Source organism: Pyrus communis, chromosome 1 (assembly GCF_041283825.1).
Source record: "Pyrus communis isolate YQ-2024b chromosome 1, ASM4128382v1, whole genome shotgun sequence".
In the NCBI taxonomy this organism is placed as follows: domain Eukaryota; kingdom Viridiplantae; phylum Streptophyta; class Magnoliopsida; order Rosales; family Rosaceae; genus Pyrus; species Pyrus communis.
The window spans coordinates 3757035-3766166 of NC_142565.1; the positions used below are offsets into that span (position 1 = coordinate 3757035).

The 9132-nt window shown below is 34.2% G+C and overlaps 1 pseudogene; it reads left to right on the forward strand.

Annotated features, from left to right (window-relative positions):
* Positions 1 to 3929: 3929 nt before the first annotated feature.
* LOC137719503 (receptor-like protein EIX2) lies at positions 3930 to 6696 on the forward strand (annotated as a pseudogene).
* Positions 6697 to 9132: the final 2436 nt, after the last annotated feature.

Below are 9132 nucleotides of genomic sequence, written 5' to 3' on the forward strand. Positions count from 1 at the left end.
GTTTTGAAAAGGGATCAGTGGACGTTGTAATATTAGAATGGATGATGTAAAGATTTGATCAACTGAAATTTATGCCAGCAATTTTATTGCAGAAAGAGGCCGGCTGTTGGAGAAGTATGGAGAAGTATCCTCGCCGGAGTTGGATAGTCCTCTCTCTCTCAAGTGCAAACCCAGACCAAGTAAGCCATCTGCTGCCATGTTTCTTTCCCTTGCAGCTCCCGTTGCAGATTAACAATCAACAATGAGCCCCAAAAGTTGGATGTTCATCTCTCTCTCTCTCTCTCTCTCTCTCTCTCTCTCTCTCTCTCTCTCTCTCTCTCTCTCTCTAAATATATGCTTCTGCACAAGGGTGATTCTATGAACACCCAACAATGAAGACAAATTCTTAGTTGTTCATAAGCCGTTCTTGGGTGCCTAGAGACAATTCTTGAGTGTCCACTGAATCACCCTTAACAACTAGACACAGTCAAATTCATTCACAATCTGACGTACCTACTGATGAGTCCATATTATACCATATATTTTACCCTAATTTTAGTATTAATTTATTGGTTATTTTGGTAGAATTTTGATACTTTGAATTATATTTTCAATATAAGACATTGGACTTCATCTGGAGCAAAAAGTGATCAAATAGATGAATTTTGGAGTGATTCCAATTGGAGGATGTTCGTGAGCATTTCAAGATGATTGTGTCAAAATTTTAGATTTCTACCAAGCCGTTTGACCGTGGCGATGAAATTAAGGCCCATCGCGCAACTTTCCCAAATTGACGTTTATGGACGTTTTGGGTATTTTGGAGGTCAATATGGCATATTTTGAGGAAGATTTGTTTTGTAGGGGACGCTTCAGCTTTCAAAAGAGACCTTTTGGGACCAAATCAGAATTGATTTGGTCAGTCAAAAGACTAGTTTTCCGAGAACTCCGAATTCTGGTTCAAATAGAAAACCTTTTATTTTCTTTTATCATTTAGTTTTATTCTAAAACATTTTCAAGGTAGGGTTTTATTTTGTAGTAGTATAAATAAGGCTTGTTAGCCATTAGGGTTCTCTATGCAACATTAAGAGGAGAAAACACAATACTTCAGTTTTGGAGAGCTTTTGAAGTTTATTTTCAAGGTGTTTTCTATCCATATTTTTAATAATATTTTGTTTTATGGTTGTTAGTAACTAGTTTTGTTTGCCAGAGCGAGACCACGAGCCTTAGCAAGAATATGTAGTTTCTTTTCAATTTTCATATGATATTATGCATGCAAATTTTGAATTATTAATCACTGTGCTTTAAACTATCTAATTGTCTTAGTGATTGGCCACCATTAGGATATTTAGAAAAGTATTTTGATGCAATTTTGGTGGAGGGCTATCCCTGAAATTGGTGTTGGCTTCTTGTGGTTAATATGTGTAACTTCTTATGATAAACGACACGTCTTAAAGGTTGTATGGTTTTTCAAAAGGTTTTCACAAAACTTAATGAGTCTTGCATGTTCACATTCGATCTGGACGTCACGGACGAGTTGCATGTTAGATATACGTTCTATATTAGAGGTTCCAAGTAGGGCATACTTTAGGAAAACCTAACCTTCAAAATATGCATGTGTAATTCATAAGGAATTAGAAGAACTACGTAGGATTATTAGGGCAACGACTGAATCCTAGGTTTTACAAATTGACTTTCTTTAAATTGTTCTCTAGTTAATTTCTTTAATTGTTTTGTTTTAAAATTCGTTTTTATTATATTAAATTCTAGAATCAACATTTTCCAAACTTTGTTTTCAATAATTAATTAAGAGTTGGTTTTAAACAGTACTCTTGTAAGTATTTTTAAGTGTTTTTATCCCTACTTTTGCAGGTAGTAAAATACCTATCAAGAAATTGGCCTACCAAAGTCATTTGTCACCCCCAACATACCGAGGTGTAGCAAGTTGCCTATAGAAGTGTGCTTCCCCCTGAACTTGCACCCAAAGTTTGAATTCTCCTCTCCACATTTTAGATTACCTTAGAGTATTGCTCGAATGAGAAAATCTAGATGTAGACTCAAACTCAAGCCCCATAATGATCATGAAAAGTAGGGGAAACTTAATATGAGTCCAATTTTATGAGTCATTATTAGTTATAGTCCAATTTTGTTTTAAATTTTAGGTTAGGTCCAATGATTTATTATCCACTTAAGCTTATTTGTATTTTCTTACCAAATTTAACCTCAAATTGACTAATTACGTAATTACTGTTTTTTTAATTTGTTATGAATGTTAATCTTATCCTTAATTATAGGGTTAGGATTGAAATCTCATTTTTTCTTCTCATTTCCCCAACCATTAATTTCTATTTTCTTGTTTCAATTCTCTTTTCTTGTTTCTCCCTCACAATATCTTTCTCTTCCTGTGTTATTTTGCCGAATAATCTTCTTCCATAATATTCCTCTTATCCTCCTCTTCCATAAGAATGATCAATATACATTTGATTGGTTAAAAAAAAAAAAAAAAATTGCATTAGTGTTTTGGATTCTTCGTCTTTTTTTTTTTTTTTTTTTTTTTTTTTTTTTTTGCTTCTTTTTCCTTTATATATATATATATATATATATTATTATTATTTTTTTTAATTTTAAAGTTCTATCGAATTATTTTCTCTAGTGTTTCCTCCCTCAATATCATTTTTCTTCCCCATTTTTTTTGGTTTTATCTACCTATATCACTTGTCCTTTTTTTTTATTTTTTTATATTATAATGTACATGTATCATGAATAATTGTATTTATCTACCTATATATATATATATATATATATTATTTTGTTGATAATTTAAGATTAATTGTATTTATCTACCTGTACCATAGGATTTTTTTTTTTTTTTATAATACTCTACCCATATTAGAGATTAATTGCATATGTATCATATGTTTTTTTGTTTGCAAATTAACTACATGTATCGCAGATTGATTGCATTGCCTACCTGCATCACAGATTAGTTGCATTATCTACCTACACAATAGTTTAATTAGATACTATTTAAATATATCTTCATGACATATTTTGTATTTATGTACCTATATGATAGGTTTTTTATTTTTGTAATCTACTTTTATCAAGAATGTATATCACAGTAGATTTTGTTGTTGATAAACATGCCATGAATTTTAATTTTAATTTTTTTCCTTGGATATTGAATAGATTAAAGGCTTTAATATTCAAAATTTGGATAAATCAAGAAATTTAAATATATTTTCATTTAGATTATAAAAGGGCAAAATAGACATAAAAAGATCAGTTGAACCTAAACGGAGGAGGCACATGGAATTGGACTCAATTGGAAAGTAGCTCAATTTTGTGGACTCAGATCTAAATGCCCCTGAAAAGTATGATTGTGCTATAAGCATTTGTTCCAATAATATTAATCTTTTTTATCTTAACATCTCACCTACTGAAAGGTGCGTTGAATGCCTCGCTTTTAAAGGGATTAATAATTTTCATCCAAATTCAGTCGTTCGCTTAAAAAATGATTACTTTTTTGGTTTAGATAAAATTATTTTTTACTAAGATTTCAATACCTTGAATAAAAAAAAGCAGTTTGAGGGAAAGAAGAATTATATACGGCATCTTTCAATTAGTAGTTTCCGTACATGGACGAACTAGAAAAAGCAATAAATTTGGTGGGGAAGTAAATTGAGTGATGAATTACCAAGATCGGTGCATCAAAAAGTCTTCAATTTATCAATTATTGCTGTCTTTTTTTACCCAAAAAAAGGAATTATATACAGCATCTTTCAATTAGTAGTTTCCGTACATGGACGAACTGGAAAAAGCAATAAATTTGGTGGGGAAGTAAATTGAGTGATGACTTACCAAGATCGGTGCATCAAAAAGTCTTCAATTTATCAATTATTGCTGTATTTTTTACCCAAAAAAGGGACAATCATGCTGTCTAGAACCATTGTATATCTGAGCTTACCATTTGAACTACACTTGCAGCTTTCCTTTTGCTCGTAAATCAAATCCTGAATCCACAGTTTTTCTTCTTCATTCTTCAACTATCTCTTCGTTGATTTAGTTGAATTAAGATGGAGGGTGACGGAATCGGGCGCTTGAAGAAACTCTTTCATGCTTTAGTTGCGTTGCTGACTCTACTGCAATGTGTCAACTCTTCCCTTGCCCTTGGATCCAATAATATTTCTTCAGGAGTAGTGATGAGGTGCATTGAGAGGGAAAGAGAAGCACTCCTTGCTATCAAACAGAAGCTCGTGGATGACTACAATGTCCTCTCCTCATGGGAAGAGAAGAACAACATTGCTGTGCATGGGTTGGCGTCCACTGCAGCAACCGAACCAACCATGTCACTCAACTTAATCTTGGATGGGAACGTTTGGGTCAAGCTTACTCTCTTTCTTTCTTCTTTAACATATTTGGACCTGAGTTACAACAATCTTCGTAATGTTCCCAACTGGCTGGAAATAGTTAATAACCACCCTAAACTTTCAAACTTGACATTGGTTGGATGTGGTCTTTCTTCTCCTCCAATTCATTCCAGTACTCTTTTTAACATGAATTCTTCTAAATCTCTTGCTCATGTTGATCTCAGTATAAACCAATTCACTTCTCCTTCAATATTATTATGGTTGTCAAACTACAATGCCAGCCTTGTTTATCTTGACCTCTCTTCCAACAGTTTAACTGGTTTAATTCCCCAAGATTTTGGAAACATGAGCTCTCTTGTCTATCTATCTCTCTTTGATAACCACATTGAAGGAGGGATTCCGCAATCTTTTTCTAGGTTATGTAATCTGCAAGAATTGCACCTTTCCGGCAACACTTTGAATGGACGGCTTTCTATGTTGGTTCAAATGTTAATGTCTACATGTCCAAATCAAAACTCATTGGAGACTTTAGGACTCTCAGACAATCATCTTTCTGGATCAATTCCTAATCTCACAAACTTTTCATCGTTGAAAGGATTAGATCTCTATGGAAATCAATTGAGAGGAACAATACCTGAAAGCATTGGGCAAATGTCTAATTTTGAGTATATGGATTTGGATATGAATGCTTTGGAAGGTGTGGTTTCGGAAAGCCACTTCTCCAATCTCTCTAGATTAACATCTTTGTATTTGTCCTCCAATTCACTAGCGTTAAGCTTCAATTCTAATTGGGTTCCACCTTTTCAATTGGACTATATATTTTTGGGGTCTTGTAAGATGGGTCCGTATTTTCCAAAATGGCTTCAAACTCAGAATCCGTCATTTTTGGATCTCTCTAATAATAAAATTTCAGGGTCAATTTCTATTTTGTGTGAAGCATACGAGGGATTAAGGTTACTTAATCTCTCAAGCAACAATCTCTCTGGAGAACTTCCAGAATGCTTGACACATTTAGGCGGTCTAGTCATCCTTGATTTGAGTTACAATGCTTTTTCCGGGAAAATTCCAGCCACAGTAGGCTCACTATATCACATGAGATCATTGAGATTAAGAAGCAACAAATTTGTTGGAGAGTTGCCTTCATCCTTGAAGAATTGCACCAATTTACGAATTATTGATGTTGGAGACAATAAATTATCAGGACGCATACCAAAATGGTTAGGGGTTAGCCTTCAAAATTTGTTTACCCTAGTGCTTTCCTTTAATAACTTCAACGGAAGCATGCCGCCTGAACTATGCCGTCTAACAAACATTCAAAACTTGGATGTGTCTGTGAACAACATCTCTGGAACAATACCAAAATGCCTCAACACTTTGACTGTTCTGGCACAGAAAGGAAATTCATCTCCTACCCGTCAATACCAAATAAATGTCACTTTAGCTGATATTCACCAGACATTGGATTACAATAACACTTTGGGACTTCTGAAGAGAATTGATTTCTCGAGCAATAGATTAACGGGGGAGATTCCAAGTGAGATCACGGATCTTGTTGGGTTGGTTTCGTTAAACCTGTCGAGAAACAAATTGACAGGTGAGTTGCCTGTAGAGATTGGAAAGTTGCAATCATTGGTTGCCCTTGATTTGTCAAGAAACCAGATAAATGGCAGAATTCCAACCAGCCTTGCTCAGATACATGGTCTTGATGTCTTGAACTTGTCCTACAACAACTTTATTGGCGAAATTCCAACCACTCAGCTCCAAAGTTTTGATCCCTCTGTTTATGCTGGAAATCCTCAACTGTGCGGACCTTCACTTCAAAACATGTGCGGTGATGAAGAAGAAAAGAATGAGCCTATAACATTGGGATTTTATGTCAGCGTGGGGCTTGGTTTTATTGTTGGATTTTGGGGAGTTTTTGGCAGTCTGATTTTCGTCAGGCCATGGAGATACTCGTACTTCAGGTTCTTGGATGTCTTGAATGATTGGTTTTATGTGAAGGTGGTTTTGATCTAGAGGCACTTCAGTTAAGCAATGATAAGCAAATGTGATTTTATTTTTCTTTTTTAAATTAAGCGATATGCATGTATCTCTTTGTAAAGTATTCTTGATTAATTTGGATGTCTTCTTCAAAACTTAATTACTCGTGCTTGTTTATTTTTATTTTCAGTGTCTCCTGAGACAACTTAGACGGCTTCACTTCACAGGATGAGCTTTCACAGGTCATAAGTTTTCAAGTATTGAGTTGTCATAATAAAGAACTTTACTTCTACTTTTCCTTGGCAGATGATTTATTAGTGTTACTTGTTTGTAAGAAGTTCACTGCTACATTTACTTTATCAAGACCTTTCTGCATATATGTTTTGAATCATTATAGATACTAAAGAAATTCAGTTAATCCTGTCAAATTTACTAAAGGGCTATCTTTTATTTTTTATAATTTTTTAGCCAAGTCGTTTTATATCTATGTCCAACAACGATCAAACCACGTTTGACAAACTAATTATTATTATTATTTTTCATCAGAAATAATACACTGAGAATCTATGCTTTATGGAAGCAAATTACAAAACTTCTGAACATCCTCCCTACCACTGTTTTTTATAACTTTCTATTTTTTCTTTCTATTTTGTCAAAGTAATTCATATGCTCGAATCAATTGACGCACAAAAAATCAAATCAAACAAAACAATTCAAATACAATACATATTGCTGGAAAATGACCAAAATCTAATACCATGGAAAATTGGATATGATAAAGCTTTGGCTCCAGTTGTTTTAAATCCCCTTTAGTTTCTAATGCATTTAGGAAGTGAAATTTTGGGGCTCAAAATTAACCTTGTCACAAAATGATAGGTTGCTTTCTTTTACAAGTTCGTGCCTTGATTTTCTTTCTCTTTGAACTGATGGTTTTATCTACATTAAGGGGTGAGGAAGTGGGCTAAGTCTTGCATTGGACTAGCGATAATAATATGATTCAAATTCTCCTTTGGCGAGAATCAAACCACAAACCTTTTACTTACAAGTAAAAAGGAATATCACTAAATTGTAGTACTAAGTGACAGTTAATGCCTTGATTGAACAATGCTTGTTGTGAATGGTAATGAAGGATTATGTGACACATGTACTAAGCCCGTTGGGCCATAAGTGAAATTAAAATAAAAAACTTCTATTTGTGCAGTCATTTGAGAATTATAGGAAGTATTATTTTATTCATATTGAAACAGTTATTTACTTCTTTGATGCTCTTATATAATGAAGCTTTGTATTACTGAAGTGAGAGATGGAATTTCATATTGTGCAGTCAATTGAACACGAACTTCATTTCATATTTGTTTGGTTTATCATGGATTCATATTACTTCACTTTGTTGCTCTATGAAGCATTTCTTTTACTGCAATGATCGAGATGAAAATGGTTGAAGTGGCGGATACGATGTTGAGAATGAAACGGATCAGGTTATCCCATTCAACCGTCTAGAAAATTATAAAGAATCAGGAAAGAACTACCGTTGTATGGGTCGTAAATTCATCTTCAGGTGAGAAACCTTGGGGACACCATTAAGGAAGGAAACTTTGCGTCCTAGGTCGGACGAAAGTTATGATCTTTATTCGTTGCAGCATCCATAAAAGGTTGAAGAGCGAAGACCTGACGGTTAAAGACCTACTGAGAACAAATAATTCATGAGTAAAAGTTGCAAAAATATGAACAAAATTTTGGGGTTTTGAATCTTACATCAATTTTCAGTAATTTTTTTGAAATCAAAATCGATGTGAGATTCAGAATCTGATTTTGATCATTATTTAAGCAAGAAAAGAAGATAATCAGAGAGACTAAGGGAGTAGAAACTGACGTGGGTTTCCATCGGAATACAAAAAAAAAAAAAGGCATAGCTGCAATTGTCGTGCGAACAGAACTGAGAAGTTCGGGGCGGAAGGGGGCATCGGATGTGGTATGTGTGGGTGGTCCTAAGGATGATTGAGAAGAAGGGGTGGGTCCCATTTTTAATCTTTAATTTTGTTTAATAATTTTTAGGGTAAAGTACAAAAAACTATCTTAACTATTAGGATCACGACAGTTTCATACCTCATTTTTTAAAATTGACAATGTCATACCGCATCTTACGAATTTGTGACAATATCATACCTCCGTCAATTTTTCTATTAAGTGCTGACGTGGCAAGAGACAGAGACCACCTACTAATCCAGCTGGATTAAAAAATAATTAAATGTATTTTTAATAATTAAAGATTAAAAAATTAAGAATAAAAAAACAAAACAAAAAAATTTCCTAGAGGTGCGGCATCTCCTTTCCTTCACCCGCACCAATTTCAATTTTTTTGGTTCTTCTCTCTCCTCCTTCTTCTTCTTCATCTTCTTCTTCTTCTCCTGGGCCGAAACTAGATTTGTCACCTTTTTTTTTCCCCTTCTTTTTCTTCTTCTTCTTGAGCCGAAATTGGGTATGAATTTTTTTTTGTTTTGTTTCTGGGTTGCAGGTAGAGGGTTCTTCTTCTTCTTGGGCCGAAACTGGGTTTTTAATTTTATTTATTTATTTTGTTTCTGGGTTGCAGGTAGAGGGAAAAGGGGAAGAAGATGAAGATGGGGGAGGAGAGATGAGTGCCCGTTGGGTTGGGGGGGGACAAATTGGGTTGGGTTGGGGTATTTTTTATTTTTTCTTTTCTCCTTCTTCTTCTTCTTCTTCTTCCGCAGGAGAGGGTGTTTTAATTTTTTCTTCTTCTTCTTCCTTCTTCCTTCTTCTGGGTTGCAGTTTGGGTTTTCTTTTTGTT